Source organism: Trachurus trachurus, assembly GCF_905171665.1.
Source record: "Trachurus trachurus genome assembly, chromosome: 12".
Taxonomy (NCBI): Eukaryota; Metazoa; Chordata; class Actinopteri; order Carangiformes; family Carangidae; genus Trachurus; species Trachurus trachurus.
In genome coordinates, this window is record NC_139908.1 from 25,384,903 (window position 1) to 25,404,233 (window position 19,331).

The following is a 19,331-nucleotide window of genomic DNA, read 5'->3' on the forward strand; positions in this document are numbered from 1 at the left end:
TTATTATTTTATTATTTTATTTAGGTGATATGTTTTAAAGACTCAACTATCGGATGACCTGCATGGTTAACTTCTCAATTCAGACCAAATTGAAGTTATTGTACTCGGTGCTGAACACTTCAAATACAATATGTGAAAATATAGGCTACGTTCAGACTGCAGGTGATTCCAATTTTTTTTATTTTTTTTTTTTATTTTTTGGTGTTTTTGCCTTTATTTGATAGCACATAGTGAGATAATCAGGAAAGGGGGAGGCAGAGAGAGGGGGAATGACATGCAGGAAAGGTCTGCCCGAGAGACCATCACATTCCGCGGTGAGAGGCTGTGACATGGCACGGTACGTCTGTGTTATTGTTGTTTAGTGACGCCCCCCCCCCCGCGCGCCCGATGGTGGTTTTGTGAATAGAACAACAATTGTTGTATATATTTATCTGACACAAGCCCTTTGATCCAGAAATGGAAGTGTCAGAAGAGCGACAGGCACAAACAGAGCACCTTTCATAAAAGACGCTCTATCTTCTTTTCTAGAAAAAAAGCAGGGATTTTGGTGAAACCCAGCCATGTTTAGCTTGAGTTTTCTCAGGAATGGAGGCACGTAGGCCATTTGAAGCAGAAAGTTCACCTTTTAAATGAGCCACAGTATGTGTTGGTGGCAATAATATAGAATACACTGTGGCTCTACAAAAATGGTCTAAATTACCGGTACACTTGACTAAAACTTTGGAAAAGAGCGTGGCACTCAATGAGTTAATAGTCACCAATGCTCTTTGAGATACAGATTTTTGGCATTTATAGCGCCCCCTATAGGCTGAGCTTGAAATGCTTTGGTAGGCAGCTTCCCAGTTCCATTGTGAACCTACCCACCAAGTTTTGTGACAATAGGTCAAAGGGTGTGGGAGTTATGGCCAATCAATTCTAAGCCCCGCCCATTGTGAAGATTCATTGGTCTGTGGCGGCCATGTTTTTTGACTGATCTGGCTCAGTTATAATAGGAATTTGTCTTTTCACCCCCCGAAGCCGTGTACCAAATTTGGTGTTGATAGAGTCAATCTTTCAAAAGTTCTATTAATTTTACTGGTTTTCCACATTATGCAAATTAGCAAAGCTTTAGCTAGTTAGGCGGACCTTTATGGTCCCAGAGGCTTTTTTGAAGAGCACATTGAACTGGATCTGTGTGTCAAATTTCAAGTCAATCAAACTTAGGGTGTGGTGGGCGTGGCCTCCCCCAAAAAACTTTTTAAAACGTGAATTACAGCACCACCATCTGGCCAACTGGGCTCATATTTTAACAAAAATTGATGCACATTATTTCCAATCATTAGGCCAAGTTGAATCTTTCTAATAATAAACCTGCACAATCTTAGAAGCTTAGAGCTTTTTAAAACAAAACCTAGAGTAAACATTGTAAAGTGACGTAAAAGTTGCATCAAATCCGCCTTAGCTGTTCACACTGGGGTCACATTGGAAAAAATCGAATCTGAATCTGATTCAGGACCACATATGGAAGTGGCCTGAATCTGATTCGAAAATGTCAGATTCAATGCGACTTGTGCTGTTCACACTGTCAAAAGCAAATCGGACATGGGTCACATTTACACGAAAAAATTGGGTTCAGGTAACTTGTAACTGCAGTGTGAACGTAGCCATAGTTAGGATGGCATTACCCCGGCCTCCACTGCTACAGTAACCAACCTTTAGTCTCTGACAGTCTTCTTCCACCTGCATGCCATTATTGTGAAAATCCGAAACATCCTGTCTTGAAAAACGAGTCCATGCATGTGTTGCCTGTAGACTGGACCGCTGTTTTCTGGATTTTCCAATAGTTCAGTGAAAGGCCAAAATGCTGCAGCTTCAGCACTGACAGGGACAGAGATTCTGCTCCTGTGTTGACCTCACAGGCTTCTCACCTACAAACCATTATCAGGCACCACTGTATAGAGAGCTCATGTCCCTCTCTCTCCATGCATATACAGTGCTTTGCAAAAGTATACATATGCAGACTTGAACACCATGTATCATTTTCCTTCCACCTCACAGTTATGCACAACTGTGTGTTGGTCTATCACATAAAATCCCAATAAAATACATTTAAGTTTGTGGGGTGTGAGTACTTCTGCAAGGTGCTGTATATCACACTGCTGCATGCTGCCTCCATTACAGCAAATAAACTACTGCATGTATCATTATTACTAAAGGAGGCAGAGGAAGAACACACTGTCTTCAGTACCAAGGCTTCATACTAATGACTAGGATCAACTCTACATATCAAACAGAGGAAGTTTGACATAAAGAGCTGCCTTTTCTAAAAGTCTGTTACATCCTGTAGTTGAAGTAAATAAAGACTAAACTGTTGTGGATCCCAGACGGCGGCTGTCAGCTGTGTGAGGGAGTAAATAAGACGGATGAGTCAGGGTCTGGGTCCTGTCTGCTCACCTGATGGAGCGTGTGCTTTTCAGCTTAATCTCTGGCCTGCAGTCTCACCTGTGGCCTTTTGCTGCACATGTTCTCTTTCTCTCCCAATTTCCCATCTTGTATTTCTCTACTGAAACTAAAGGAACAGCCTGAGAGAAGTCACTTCAAAATGATTAAGACTGAGTTTGTCTTCTCTGAGTGGTGATTTTACAGCTTAAATCACAGCTCGGTCTGTTTGGTGATTTTGACAACGTCTCAGTTATAAAATCAGAATTTGACCACAGTTCCAGACATAGTTCTTGATTTAGTGTTTAGCTAAAGCAGCTGGAGGTTCAGACAGATTAAACTTGAAATGGAACGAACACTACCAATCAAAAGTATTAAAACGCCCCAATTCTTTCAGTTTTTTATTTTTTATTAATTCTGCAGTTTAACGTCTCATTGTACTCTGAATGAAATGAAAGTATAGAGCAAATGAACAATTGGAACATGGAATGAATTTATAAACCAAAATGTATTTTCCATTTTTGACTCATCAAAGTAGCCACCTTTGGCAGATATAACAGCAGAACACACTCGTGGCATTCTTTCTATAATGGAAATCAAATGTTCTTCCCAACTCTGCTGCAGAAGTTCCCATCAATGTGTAGCACTTTGCTTTCACTCTTCTGTCCGTTCATCCCAAACGCCTCGATGGGGTTTAAGTCTGGAGACTGTGCTGGCCACTCCATGTTTTCAAGCTGTAATTTGACATAGCTTGGACTTGTGTTTGGGGTAGAGATGCGCGGTTTGCGGGTCGGGCGGATGACATGACGAAAAAATATATTTTAATTCGATTCGGGCGGGTGGCAGTTGAACCAATTAGGAAAAATACATACATAGTTGTTGTAGCCTATATCTACTAATAGAGATACAACAACGGGCGGGTGTGGTTTTGAAAAAACGTTGGTTCGGGTGGATGGCGGGTGGATGACTACTTTTGTGATGCGGTTGCGGATGAAATAATTGCCCATCTGCGCATCTCTAGTTTGGGGTCATTATCTTGCTGTAGGATGAACCCCTCACCAACTGGGCTCATACCAGAGGGTCCTGCATGGCGCTGTGGTAGCTGTTTTGGGTCAGGGTGCCTTTCACTCTGTACAAGTCACCGACTCTGGATCCAGCAACACAGCCCCAGACCATCCTCCATGTTTGACAGTTGATGTCGCACATTGCGACAGCTAGGGCTGGGTATCAATCAAAAATTCTCGATACCGGTACCAATACCGATACCTTCACTTCGATACCGGTTCCTGAACGATACTTTTTTCAATACCAATTTTATAACATCAGTTCTAAAAAAAATGAAAATTACATTACACATCAAAGTACAAATCTTGAGTTGTATTTTTCTATTCCAGCTAGCAGCTTTTCTAAGGGTCAACAGGTAGATCACCCTGGCATGTTACAACTACATTGCAGTCCCTTTATTTAGATTAATTTTGCTGAAAATATTACTTAAAACCACTTTCATATCATTTTTGTAGTTGACACATTAAGGGTTTTAAATAGGCTAAGGGTTTCTGATTTGTTAGGGAAAAATGCAAAAAGTGTTACAACTGTCCCTGGTCTCCCCTAAACATGGCTGTCAGGTAGTCCCATTAAAAAAATTAAAATGTGGTAATATGTGCATGTCGTGGAGCCGCACAGAGAGGCTGCCTCTAGGGAATTACGTCAAACGCAACAAAATACCGGAGTTTTCTGTGCAAAGCGCCAGTCAATTTAAGCACATGAAAATATACAGTATATACGTATGTAAAAACCCGGACGCCCCGGACAGGACGTGAAGAGGAACGGGTCACCCGATGCATGCTGCAACCACGTAATGTTACAGACAAGCACCGACAGCATTATCAGATCTTCATCACGTGATTTACCTCTGGGTACCGAAACTTGGCACCGAAAGACGAGGCATGTTTTGATACTCGGTACTACCGAAGCATTTCGGTCGGTGCCACAAAAGAACCAAAGTTCGGTACCCAGCCCTAGCGACAGCGTACAGAAATCCTTGCGTGATGTCAAATTTTGATTCATCAGTCCATAACACCTTCTTCCAGTCTTCTGTAGTCTATGCTGGCGTTTCATGGTCCAGACATGCCTCTTTTTCTTTTCTTTTCTTCATTTCAAGCTATTCATTAGACTTGAACTGCCTGAATTTCAATAAAAAACTGAAACATCAAAATTTGGGGTGTCGACCGGTAGTGTAGATAAAACGCTAATACGCTAATGGGCTAACTTATTAGTGTAGGTCATGCAAACATTAGGTGACATCAGTGGCGTGCACAGATTTTTTGAAGGGCAGGGGCGAAAAGAAAAAAAAAAGGGCACATACAGTGGGTCCTTGCCACTGAAGAGGGCACTTTTTCACGCGTTTTGGCTTCAAATACCCCTTTCCCACTGGCCAAAAAAACCGTTTAAACCCGCTAACAATCGGCTTTTGGTGGCAGTGGGAAAGGCGCACGACCCGCGTCAAACAACTCGGCAAGCGACGCGGGTTAAAATCGCCTTCATTCGGCTCGGCTCTGATCGGCTTGCAGTGGGAACGCCAGACCTGGGTCAACCCGCTAATTTACGTGATGACGTTGAGTGTTGGGCAACCCACCCCCCGGCTCAGACCCAGCTCATTTTGGTCAATGGGAAAGGAGCCAAATGCCGATTGTTAGCGGGTCGACCCGCATTTAAAAAACCCGCGTCGACCCGCTAATTTTAGTGGGAAAGCAGCTTAAGAGGGCACTTTAGCACGTGCTTTTCAACAATTGGGCCACGAGGGGGGGGGCGCCCCCCCTGCCCCCCATCTGTGCACTCCACTGGGTGACATGACATCTTAAGTCAGTTTCATATAAAATAGGTATACATCGGATTGTCTTTCTTCATTTGAAGAATAGAGGACAAACAGTGTATCTCACAAGACAGTACAACTATTACAATTCCTGAAATAAAACGGACCATCAAGTTGCCCAGTAATTCCAGATGAAATGATCACATATGTGCTTCACACAAGAACTGAGTTTCTCTGCAGTTAAACCCCACCCTGATTTGTTACATGTGCAGACCTGTACAGTAGTTTTCACTGTAACTGACCTGCAAACACTGTCTATGGAGCCATGAGGTGTTCTATACTGTGTGAGTGTGTTGTAGAGTATAAAGCTGCCAATGGACGTGTCACTCATGTTGTTGTTATGAGTGTTGATACTTCTATGCAATGTGCCTGGTTTTATTTCTAATTTAACGACTGACGAGAGCTAAGAAATGAACTGTTTGTAATTATGTTGTGTTTATTCAGCTGGAGCTACTTTTTACAGCTAGAGACAATTGGACAGGACACTCAGTATTTGACTCAGTGATAAGTCTTAATGGAGGAGGAATTATGAGGGTACAGTTTCTGTGTTGTGCCACTACTAATTAAACTACAATTTGCACTCCTTTCCTGTTGTGTGGTCTTTGTTTAGCTCTCACATTTTTACTTTCCTCTGATAAGCTCTACTCTCATGACAAGATTTAACCCTAACCCTATTTAAATGAATTGATGTAAATGTGATGTTAAGTCTGGATCACAGAGCTGTTGTTTGTGTTGTGAAAGGGTTTCCTGCTTTATCTCTGTTTTTCTTTCTTTTTCTTTTCGTTGTCCAATCCATAAAGACAACTCTGGGTTATTCTATGTGTTTGAAACAGACATAAATTGTTGAATCTGCTGAGAGTTTGTTTGCTCTGTTCAAAACAGGCCTCATATCAAAGTATATTCCACCCTCAGATCGCGTTTCCCTCTCCCGTCCCTCAGCTTACTTCCCAAAATAAGATCATTGATTTACTTTAATTCCAGTGTGTTAATAATTCATCATTTATTTTAGTAATTTTCAAAAACACACATGAATAGAATCATAGGATTCATGACAAATAGGCAGATTTCACACTGGATTTGGATAAAATCCTAAAAGCTCCAGTCTAATTTCAAAGCCTGAACAGAGCGAACACACTCTGCTGTTTGAGAAGAGAGGTACTAATGGCACAATACATTTCCATCCTCCAAAGAACATCTTATGCTTTGATGTATGTTGCTTTAAAAGGAAATAATGCAGTAAGCGACAGCCTGCTGCATACTGGTAGATTATATCGGGGCTGGAGGTCTGATGTTTTCAGCTCTGTCTGTCCCGTTCTCATAAACATGAGAATTTCTTCAGATTTTCCCCTGGACTCAAAGATGGACTGATTCGCCTTTGCTGTTCACAGATTAAGGTTTTTGGTATTCAAATTCAAAATGACACAGTGTAACAAATGTGTGGCTCTTACTCAATACTATCACTCAGGAAGAGGAGATAGTGTTTGCTAAGCCCTGCTAACACGGAGCTAATGCTAACACGGAGCTAACGCTAACACGGCGCTAACGCTAACACGGCGCTAACGCTAATACGGAGCTAACGCTAATACGGCCACACACAGACAAAGACACAAAGACACAGACAGGTTCCAAAACGCGAAGGTGTGTGTGTGTCATGATGTATTACATTATCTTATAAAAGATCCATGGTGTGTGTGTGTGTGTCCGTGTTAGCATTAGCTCCGTGTTAGCCACAAGCCAAACTTCTAAACATTTCATGTTTCCATGGTTTCCTCCGACTTTCCGAACTCAAACCAATCACGATTCATGACATGCATGACGTCATCTGCGTTCTTATCTCGTACTGCCGTAAGGCAGTTTCTCGCGATAGTTCTATCCATTGATGAGATTTGGGACACCGAGACGGAGGACTGATCTTGCAAGTGCGGTTTTCAGCCAGTGGGGGGGGTGAGCGCATTGGCCTAGACCCCATTCACCTCATAATAGGTCACTCAACCATCACAGTGACTCTGAGCCACAATAATTACAGCCGAAATCCTGCATAGTTCTGCTTTAAAGGAGACATATTCTGCCCCCTTTCCACAAATTAAAATAGTCACCTGGTGTCTTAAAGGTGTACAGAAATGGCCGTTCGTCCTGTTTGTCGCGCCCGTCGCGCCGAGTTGTCACGAGCTGCAACACGAGTTTACCCGAGTGAGGAAAACGAATTTGATTGGTCGTTATCGAGCGGGCGGGATATTCAAAGCTTGGGGCGAGCCCGAGCTCCGTGTGTGTGTGCGTGTCTCAGACGTTTGAATGACGGATGACGGATCCAATATCCGTGGCTGGTGAATCGTGTACAGGCTGACGTATAATCCAAGGACGTGCAGTCAGGGGAGGCAGGAGAGGCAGAGCCTCACCTGCCATCATGAGAAGAAAAAAATAAATAAAATAATAAAATAAAATAAGTATTAATATTTTTCCACTGGCCTATGATTTTAATGCATGTTCATTGCGGTTCCGACCAGTTTTGATCATTTCTGTGGTCAAAATCGCCGAAATCCTGTATTTCCTGTTCAAATACAGTTAAGAGACGAGAGGTGCGGCAGCGCAGCGACGTGCCTCACCCCATACAGCTCAATCCCTCACTAAGTGGCTTGTGCTCGTGCACTTGGCGCGTGCTGGTTGCCATTTCTCTGTATGTTTCCAATATCCTGCTTTGAAAACATTTTTATTATACATCTTCATTGTTATAGTGTTTGGTAATGTATTTCACGTATATATGTAATATTTAAGTTTAGTTTGAGTCTTTTGATCGGAGAAAAATACACAAGGAAAAAGCCTGCCTTGAGGCAGGCAGTGTCGGTGCCTCGCCGCTGGGGGCGATAGTGAGCCTGAAGTTCAATATAAATACCCGAGTTACTGTTGCTAACAAACAAACAATCAGTCCAATATGCTAAATTGAGACAGAGAGACTTGTAAAACTCAAACAAGATAAGGAGGACTTTTACAACGAGGTCACAAAGATCTTTGTCCAGAAGGAAAGGCGAATGGACTTCATTTACAAGTAAAGGTAAGAACACCACACCACTCGAGTCTGTGTATGTGGTTCTGTGATGTCCAGCTGCGGACTCTCCGCTCCGCTATCACACAACGTCTTTCAGAACCACTGGGGTGGACAGCGGCGCGGAGGGAGAAAAGCACTGTGTTTATGCTACTGTTTATATTTATTTCTGTTTGCCTATGCTACAAAGGCACGGATACTGATCCTTCGTATTTGTCAATCTCGGTGTTTTATTTTGAAAATTGTTTTTATTTTGAAAATTGACCGGATTCTCTCAGGGTTTTTTTGTTTGACTTCCTGTCCGGCTTGACGCTGTCGCTCGCGGCTCGCGCACAACAGGGCTCCCCCGAAAATCACTGTGCAATTCGAACACTGCTAAAGAGAACCAGTCTATTTCTATTTTCTGGAAGTTGTTGTTTATGTACAAGATCTCTTAAAGCCCATGATCGCCCGTTTGAGCAGTTTAACATGCAAGCGATAGCCTATGCGTCTCTCCCTCCTCGCCGCTGTCCACACCTGTAGTTCTGAAAGATGTTGTGTGATAGCGGAGCGGAGTCAGCAGGTGGATTTGTTGTGGGATTATTAGGAAGCTGCTGATTTTTGTTACATTTGTGGACTTGCATTGGCGGGATGAAAACCCTTTCACCCGAATTCATGCTATTTTATTAGAATTAGCCTACTATTGTAAATCTGACTTTCAAAGTCAGTGCCTTAGAATTACGATTGTAAATCTGACTTTCAAAGTCAGTGCCTCCCCAACTACAAACCTCACCGCACGTCACTGGTATAATCCATGCGCCTGCATTATCCAATGCGAAAAAAAAAATACACACTTTCATCCCGGATTTACTCAAAAATAGAATTTTGCACAAAGTTTGGCCTACATCGTCTGAAAGATGAGTTATCACATTAATTTTATTATCCAGAGTGGGCTCAAATTCAGTTTTCTTTTCTGTACACCTTTAAAGACATGTCTGTGAAATGCTTTGGTCAAAATCCCCCAAGGATCAAACATCACAGCTCTTTACTCTCTAAACAGCCCTGTTCAGAACGGCTGGTTTCAGTGCCTGTCCCTTTAAATGCAAATGAACCACTGTTTGCCCCGCCCTGCCCCTTCTACTGCTACCAGGTAGGGGTGGGGTTATGCAAATTCAAAAACTGGTTACATCACTGGAAGACAACTGAGGGAACAGCTCATAAAACCACATGGATTTCAACCTAGGGGGCCTGCACATAACAGATTTTTTTTATTTTTTCAATTCTCACATTTTGGGGGCTGGAAGGCAAGACAAACACCCAGATATAAAGGTATATATATAAGTTAAAGAGCCTTCAAAAAGTGATCTTTCCATAATATGTCCCCTTTAAATTAAAAATTGTGCAGCAAAAGAGAGAAAGTGTCTGTCCATATAATTAATACACAAGTCAGATTATCAATCAGCGGCTGTCAGCACCTTCAGATATTTTGATACAAGAGTTTGGCAAAAGGAAAACTACATTTGCCAGTGATTCTTGGTTCTCAAACACTGAGCTGCTCCCTTCAGGGTGGAGATATACCCCATGAATATATTATAAGACCTGGATAATGGATCCAAAATTACACCAAGTACCACTCTAGGCCTGTTCATTCAGAAAACCTCTTACATTTCCTCAGACAAATATAATCCACTTACAAAATCATACATTTCTTTCCTCTGTAGTGCATATCTCTGTTCATAAATCTGTTCTCATCTCTTGCTTCAGATCAGTTTGTATCATAGAAATTGTTGATTTGCAGATATGAAAGGCTGCAGATTGTGAGCTGCACAAACACAATGAATGTCCTTCACAATGTCCTCCCAGGGCAGCCTGTGACCTCTCCAACACACACACTCACTGTGGACGCTCTCAGAAGCCACCAGGAGGCGCACACATGAAACAGCACATGGGACCTGCAGGCCAGGGGAATTACTCATAGGCAACATGTAAGGAGATCCTGCTGAAGTCTGGATCCATCCTGTTTCTCCACATCGTTTATTAGGAGTGAGTGTCACTTGAATCGAAGGAACATAAAAGGCAATACTATCACTTTCTTTTTATAGTGGATTATCCATGTTAAGACTGCTAATCTAAATGTACGTGATCTAATCAGAGCCCATATTTAAACACACATGCTTTGGTCCGCTGTTCACCACTAGATGTCACTTCTTTCTCTGACCCAATGTATTTGTGTTGAACAATGGTGTAATACTGAAGAAGAAAATATACTTTGTTATTGAGTCACAAATACATTGTTATGTTTTGTATTTCTACTGACTGAGTGAATTTATTCTGAGTGAGTTAACATGGTAAGACTCGTGTTTGACTTTGTGTATGTCTTTATTAACTGTATAGTTTTGATGTAGCTTCTAAGTACAATAACAGAAACACTCCCTTCCACTTTCACTTCACTGGCCTTGTAGTAGTAGTGATTTTCTTTCTTTCTTTCTTTCTTTCTTTCTTTCTTTCTTTCTTTCTTTCTTTCTTTCTTATGTGCAGAGTAGGCTACAACTAGACAATAATATCATTAATCTTATTTGTAATGAAGACTTTATGAATGCTTTCTAAATGATTTATGCTTGCCACTAAATTATTTTAGTCACTAGGCCAGGGCATATTGTTTTAATTGACATTCAGAAGGATTATCTAGAAATGTGTGTGTTTCTGCCTCCTAGTCCTAATTGAAACTGAAGGATTAAATGCACGACGGAGATTCATCTTAATCAATATTGTGCTGTTTGACTCATATCAGATGTTTGTTGTGGCGGTCGAAGCTGCAGTGTACCAGCCGCCCTGAAGGCATCTCAGATGCACCTGCGTCTGAAGGGCGCTGCGCTCTGATTGGCCGGTTGCCATGGGAGGCGGGAGCCCTCTGCGGAGCCGGAGCGGATGATTAGGCGCTACACCTGGCTGTCACGACAAGTGCGCCTACCTGTCACTTCCTGCTGTCGCTATTTATGCATTTTCATTTCTTTCCACGGCTCGAGGTAGCCTGGCGCGTCACTGCCATGATTGTATGATTTCGTCTAATGTATCCCGCGCGGTGTGTGGACCCCGCGGACCAGACGTTACGACCTTGGCTTCATGTTCGACTCAAAGGGAGAGTAGCCCCCCCAGGACGCTGCTGGGAAAACACCGTCCGGGCTTAATCACCCTCACCCACCGCGGCTGGACTGGATTTAATGTGGCCGCAGACTTTCGTTTGTATCCAGAGAGCAGCAGCAGCAGCAGCAGCAGCAGCAGCAGAGGCAGCGGAGGAGAGGAGAGGAGAGGAGAGGTAGGTTGGCTCCACACCACACAGCGTCAGCCCGCTCTCACTGCAGCCGCAGCAGCAGGCCCGGCGCTGGGCTTCAGCAGGCTGCGATAACCGCCGTGTCACACGGAGCTGCTGTCGTGATGTGACGCCGTGTGTGTTACCGGACAGATGCTCCGTGAATCACGGACACGGCTGATGTGTTTACGCTTCGTCGTTCAGGCGCAGATGTGTACGTGTGTGTGTGTGTGTACGTGTGTGTGTGTAGGCTATGTGTGTGTCTCTCTGCGACAGTGGACGTGAGTCTCAGGTGTCAATACATGTATGAGCAGGGCCGGCGCCAGATTTTATTGGGCCTTAAGCAGAGGATGACCCACCCACCGTCACTACACGGCCCCTGTGAAAGCTGCAACATGTTGACATACAGGGTCTTTTTTTATATCAGCTATCAGCTCCTAACTGATCACACCCGTGACTGAGTGTGTGTGATTACAGCTGATCTGAGAACAACACCACCTCACTGTCCATTCATCTCCACTGCTGCTGTCCTCTTCATTATGATGGATCTGGTGTTTGTTTGTTTATTTTTGATCAAACAAACACGTTAACAGTTTGTCTTCTTCTCTATTGAATATTAGAAATAGGAAAAATGTCTTTAGAGAAATGTCCAGACCCAGATTAAAAAGAAAAAACCTTGACCATTTAATTGAAATATTAGTATTGAAATTGGCCAAGTGCAATAACCAAACTGCAGGTACTGCAGTTGTTTTCTTTCCGATGAAAGTAAATGAAAAACTGTGGTTCTACAGAGACATGACGTCTTTAAAGATTTGTTTTCCAGCTATAAAAGAGCACAGTTTTTCCTTTTCTCTCTCTCTTTTTTTCTTTACAAATTATGCAGTAAAAATGAAAATGACCATTTTGTCTAAACCTGACTCATAGCTTTTTAAAATATTACCCAGCTCTCCAGTGAAATGCACAGTCTGCAACTTGTGCAGCTTGTGTTGCCTCAAAACAATAACAATCAAAACAATAACAAAAGACAGTGTTGGGTGGTGTCATGATCGTGAGGGATCATGGGAGTTGTCGTCATCACCACCACCATTACTGTAACTCTAAACTGTTTCAGTTCCTATAGTGTCAGTGGTTTAGGTTTTTTATTTTTTAAATCTGAAGCTGAATTATCCACAGTCGTCCTGCTCTCAACAACACACACACCAGCTCATTAATACCAGCTTAAACACTGAGTAAAGATGTTTCACATTTAACCTCTGAAAACTAGATCTGTGGGAGGGCTCAAAAAACATGTTATAATCACCCAGATTTATCATAGACACTGAGAGAAATGTTGGATTTTCTGCAATCCGATGGTCAGTGAACTAACTTAACAATGTGTGATGTTCTTCCATCAGAAAATGCAACCAAATTTGTGCTTGAAATTATACACGCACAATCAATTTATATAACATTTCTCATTAAAAAGGGATCATAGACAAACAGTTTGCTTGAATGGAATCAGTACAAGTGGAGAGCAGGGAAAGAAGAGGGAAGAACTGGGAGATCACGGCCGACCTTTGTTGTGATGGTTTCTCTGATAACAGACCGGCAGGTTAAAACCAGAGGAAATGCTGAATGAAGCAGTTTCACTTTAAAACCCAGAGATCCACTGACGTAGTTCAAGTTGTTGTTCTGCCTTGATGACTGCAGCTGAGGCAGAGCCACACTGACATCTGTGTGTGAGTGTGTGTGTGAGTGAGTGTCGAGGGACTGTACTGATACTATGTCACACTTCACACTTCTGGCCCCACATTATACATCACACACTGAGGAGGCATCATGTCGGTTTGTTTGGTTGAGTGTAAATTGGCAAAGGGGTATGGGTATGACTTGTTAACTGCAGTGTAGTGGCATCCCAGTGGCTGAGTTAAAGACTTTATAACTTCAAAACTCAAAACACAGAACAAGTGCACCGAGTCACATCCGTCCTTTTTTTTGTGTCCCCTGGAAACACTTGTGCTAACTTGTATTTGGTTCCATGACAAATAAGATGAGCAATTCAGAAATATCTTTAAGAAGTGTTGTACTGGCATGCATCAGATTTGTTCGAATGTACATTTTGTAATTATGTTGATTTTATGTAATTTGACTTTGAACCTTTTTTAACAAAGAAAAACAAGACTGGATGCCCCTGAAAATGTCAAATGGTGTAACCACAAAAGAATGATAAATATTAGATATTTTATCCACCTACAGTGGATTTAAACGTACTTCTAAAAACATTAGCCTGAATTGAATTCTTTTTTTTTTTTGCTGTATTTCTATATTCAAATTTTAATGCATTTTGGCAATACTGAGCAGGGCCTATTCTAAAAACACTGTCTTTTTTCTACATTTTATGACAAATTATGTAAAAAAGAAACTGTGTTGCATTGCAAAAATGAATTGTATTTTTTTTCCACATTTGAGTCCAGATTTATTTGTATGGTCAGATCTTTATGAAAAAATACTCGTTACACCAATTGACATTGGGTTGCATCATGTCATTGACCCATTTAAAATGTATATTTTGTCCAATTGATGAAATTGATGATGTTTTCTATTGTTGCTCATGCTCCTAGGATGCAGTGTATTGAACTCTCAGGGCCACCGTACTTATAGGAGTGTGTATTGGCAAGAATCTGGTGATACAATAAGGTATATTACGATACGATTAGCAAGGCGACATATTGTGATTTTTTCCCCCCTTTTTTGACTGCGTTAAATTTGCTGACACTTGAACATGTGATGAGCCACAGACCTGTGATCTCAGAGATCTTATTGTTCAGTTGAAGCAGAGGAGTCGATGGCTGAATTACTGAGTTTTAAAGGGATAGTTCAACATCTTGACATATTGGCCCATAATCCCTATAGTCATAGCAGTAGGTTCGTTACCTTTAATTGTCGGTGCAAGCTGTTTTTAGAATGGCGGAGCAGAGCCGCAAGCTGTTCAGAGCTACGCTACGGAGGCTCATGGGATTTCTTGGTTTCCCACATCAAACTCATCGAATACACAATCCAACAACTCCAAAACGCTCGTAGCTCTGAGCAGCTCACAAAAGTGAACCACCACCGTGAATGTTTGCATGTTAATTGAATATCGATACAGTATTGCGAAATGAAATATCCCGATATTTTCTTACACCCCCTAGTACTTTAGCCTCTGTTGTATTTTATGTCCAACAGAGCTCAGCTGATGGTCGTATCTGACTAGCTGTGCTGACTAGAAACTCCAAATACCTGGAGCTGAGCTGACTGTCAGTCCTCCACTCAGTCCCTGTTGACTGTGTGTCAGAGGAGTAAGAGGCTGAAATATTTAACCCTGTTATCCTCCCTGTGATGGGCCGATCACAGCTCACCGCTTCATAATGGTTTTATAGCTCATTAGGTTATTGACACTCTTTAGTGCGGTGCTGTACTGACTCTTGTGTTATCTGACTTGACCTGATGGTGCAGCGATGTAGACGCATGTTTCTCTTCCTGTTTGTTGTGACAGCGTGTGTGTGTACAGTATGTGTGCGTGTTCACACATGGTGGTTTCAAACGTTGTTCCATACACACAGAGTCAGACAGAGGCTGGACCCGGCTCACTGTTACAGCTACGCTTTGCTTTTCGTTTGTGACAGCTCTGTAGTGAACTGTAAACTGAGACACTGTTTCTGAATGACTCACACCCAGTTTGGCATCTCTGTGCAGCTTGGGGCCACATCCAATAATACACAGGGGCAGAGTCTTTCACTTCTTTTACTGCGTCGCTCTCGGTACATTGGACCTTGGCATGTGACGAGTAAAACTTAATTCTGTGAAAGCATCGCTCACACCTGAAACTAAAAATGCAATAATAAAATGTAATATTGTGAAGTAATTGGAGCTTTAAAACAATGATTACGATATATAGTACCTGCCAATTCAAATACAATGAAGTAGTATATTATAACCCACATTGTCCCAATTTCTGTTATTATATTTAAATAGTAATATAGTTTCACAGTTGTATTGCAGGCCATCTGGTTGCAGTTATGACTGTCCTTTATCCTTTATATATTCTTTTCTCACTAGTAGGAAACATCCCAACATTTATGAACTGAGACAGCAGCAATAACAAAAAAATACAATACTGTGAGCATATGATATCACTCATCATATGATATGACATTATAAGATATCATCATATCATTTATCATGTTTTGGTGCTGTTGACCTAGATTTTAATCTGCTTGTGGAAAGCAGATCATGTGGAGTAGGATATTTCAGAATGATGTGTATTAACTCAGTGGGAGGCCAAGTCAGCAACACTGTACAGAGGTAATGTGTCCCAATGCCATAAACAGTACGTTACTATATATTGATATTGATAGCATTCAGTTGAAAAGATGAGAATAATCTTTTTAAATGTGATTGTGAATGTGAGTAAATCTTCCATTTGTTTTTGCATTCTCTTCCTGCAGTGCATTGTGGGAGAGTAGTTTCCAGCAAAGGCTCACTCAGAATTTTTCTTTAAGTGTAGCTGCTGAATGAAAGGGCACATTGTTGGTCTGGTAATGTGTTGTCATATATTTGAAGGAAAAACTATGGCATTTTCAAAACATCAGACATTCTATTAAAAATGAATGATGATGAATGAATAGCCTAACTGCTGTATTTTACAGTGTCGCATTGTGGTTTGTTAGCAGCCTAATGTTATGAGTCTAACACGTGTTTTCAGTCTGTTTCTAGTGACTATTTCACTGACTATTTTTGTGGCCCAGCTTAAAGGGATTGTTCAACATTTTGGCAAATTGGCAAATTGGCAAATAGCTATAGCAGACATAGCAGTATGTTCGTTACCTTTAGTTTCCTTGGTTTCCCTCATCAATTTTGGTTTCCCTCATCAAATTTCCTTGGTTTCCCTCATCAAACTCATCAAATACACAAATCCAACAACTCCAAAACGCTCTCGTGGAGAAGTTGTGACCTGCACATTTACCACGCTATGAAATTTCTAGGGCTGTCCCGATTATCATATTTTGATAATCGAATATTCGCGGACATAAAATCGATCAAAATCAAAGCGATCTTAACGTCTGACGAGGGAACGTTACTCTGTCCCGTAACGTTCTGTTATTATCTCATAGCATGGTGAATGTACAGGTCACAACTTGTCCACCAGAACGTTTTGGAGTTGTTGGATTGTGTATTTGATGAGTTTGATGAGGGAAATCAAGAAATTCCATGAGCCTCCGTAGAGTAGCTCTGAGCAGCTCACGGCTCTGCTCTGCCGTTCTAAAAATATCTTGCACCAACAATTAAAGGTAACGAACCTACTGCTATGACTATAGGGATCATGGCAAATTTTGCCGAAATGTTGAACTATCCCTTGAACCCAAAGGGGTTAGTTCATGCTTGTAAAGAGGTCTAATGTGGTTGCACATCATGTTCCACCTGTATGAGAGCCCAGGACTCTCCTCCTGGGAGCAGTGAAATCTCAGCAAACCCTCCCAGCAGAATGAATGTAAACACTTTACTGATCTTCCAAAAGTCTTTTCCTCAACAGCTGTTGGACAGACAGGAGCAGGATGTTTTAAAGTCATCTCAGACGTGTTTCAAAATCTTCATGTCTTGTTTTGCTCATCTGCTTTTACTTTCTGATTGAGAAATGTGGATCAGGCCGTAAGCCCCACCCACCACCTGCTGTCTCCGTGAAGATGGTCAGAGGAGGAAACATCTGAGAGACTCAGCTTCTTGCTTGAGCCTCAGTCTGACCCAGACCCGGAGGAGGAGTCTGAGACCAGAACCAGAGTCAGTGTAATGAGCACTGTTGTGTGTTAGACACAGAGTTGTTCAGGCTTAATTAGCCCCGCCCCCTGGTCCCACTAGTTGGCAGGATTGGTTCATTAGATCTTTGACACATTAAACCAGTGGTTCACAACCTTTTTTGGCTCATGACCCCATTTTGACATCACAAATTTCTAGTGACCCTCAATCAAGATGTGCAAGCTCAGATATGCTGCACTTCATTTGAACTCGATTTATATTTTCGAGAAAGTGAAAGTATCGAATATAGTTGTTTAAGATTTTCTGTGGTGTTTTTAATCATAATTTTAAAAAGAAAAAGAATTAGTTAAAAAAACATTTTTATCAGAATGTTTTTTTTATATGAACTACTAGACATTTCAGGTAACCCCATTTGAATTCCAGGCGACCCCACGTGGGGTCCCGACCCCAAGGTTGTAAAACACTGCATTAAACTCTGTGTCTTTCTCATGAGAATCTTTGCTTCCCTGCAGTTCAAGATGGAAACACTCAGTCATAGTGTTGATGAGTATTTCACGCATCATATGTTTTTTATAAATTCATCATATGGACGCTGACAAGGTGAAACACTTGATTTTCATCAGAGAGTCTTTCCAGTTCCAGTTTCACCGTGTGAAATTTCATTTTTTGTGTTAGAATAGAAATAATAAGTGAATAAATCAAATGATGATGATCCAAAATGATGTAGTTGAATAACATCAGTTTTCATCAGATCCCCAGAGCAAATGATCCCCTCATCACATGTTGAATAGCTTTTTCCATTTGCTGTTTTTCCAACAGCCGTCGCTTATTTGCACTTATTTTTGGCTGTGAGAAGCTTTGTGCATTGCATTATGGGACAATGAGTCTCTCAAAAACTTGATTGTTCAGAGTGTGTTTTTGTCACTTTCAGTGTGAACGCAGCCTGAGCAGAATGGCTCTATGTGGACCTGGACTCAGTGGAGGGTCAATGCAGTGGCTCAGGTGTAATGTTGGTGTGTGCTGCCCTCTAGTGGCCTCATGTTTGTGTGTTAGTGTTCAAGAGATGAGGTTTTTCTCATGAGTTCTGTTAGCACTGTGGGTGTCCATGCTAAATTGATTCATTTTTCTTGGTGATAAATGTAATTCAGCTTCATTCAGCATACCTCCCAGAGTGCTGATGCACAGTAATACACTTATTAAGTTCTTCACTAAATGGTATGCTGCATTTAATGTTGTGTTTCCCACAAGCTGCCTCACATAGTGTCACTGATCTAATGTGCTTATATTATCCAGCTACAGACGTCTTGCGCTCTGAGCTGAGCTCCAACTTTTACTTGCAGCTGATACACAGCCAGTCCTTTAATTCCATTAATAACAGCAATTTACCCTCTTTTGCTGCAAACCTGGTTGGCACTGTGATATGTGGTTAGCACTATACTGCCTCACAGCAAGAAAGTTCTGGGTTTGATCCACGAGCCTGTGGTCTCTCTCTCTGTGTGGAGTCTCTCTCTGCTTGCTTACTTACAAACATTTAGCAAACAGATGTTTTTTGTCATACTGCTCTGATTACCTTTCAAATAAATCTCCTCGAGGTCCAGTCTGGTGCTGCCCGAGGGAACTAGACAGAGACAGAGACAGAGACATTGGGTCTTGGTGTCAGGGTGCTGGATGTACGGGTTCCTGCTGTCACAGATTGGCTCTATAGACATAATAATAAACATCAGATTTTTTTAAATATGTATTTTGAACATGTAAAAAAATAAGGCACAGTTTCAATTTGTTCCTCCGTCTCTAAATAACATAAACAAGTTAAAGAACAAAAATTGGAAACAAAAACACAAAGCAAGGAGTGAGAAAAAGCTGTGCTTATTGAATGCCACCCCTTTTTCCACAAATCATGAATAAATCGATCACTTGTCCCACTTCCTTCATTGCCCTTC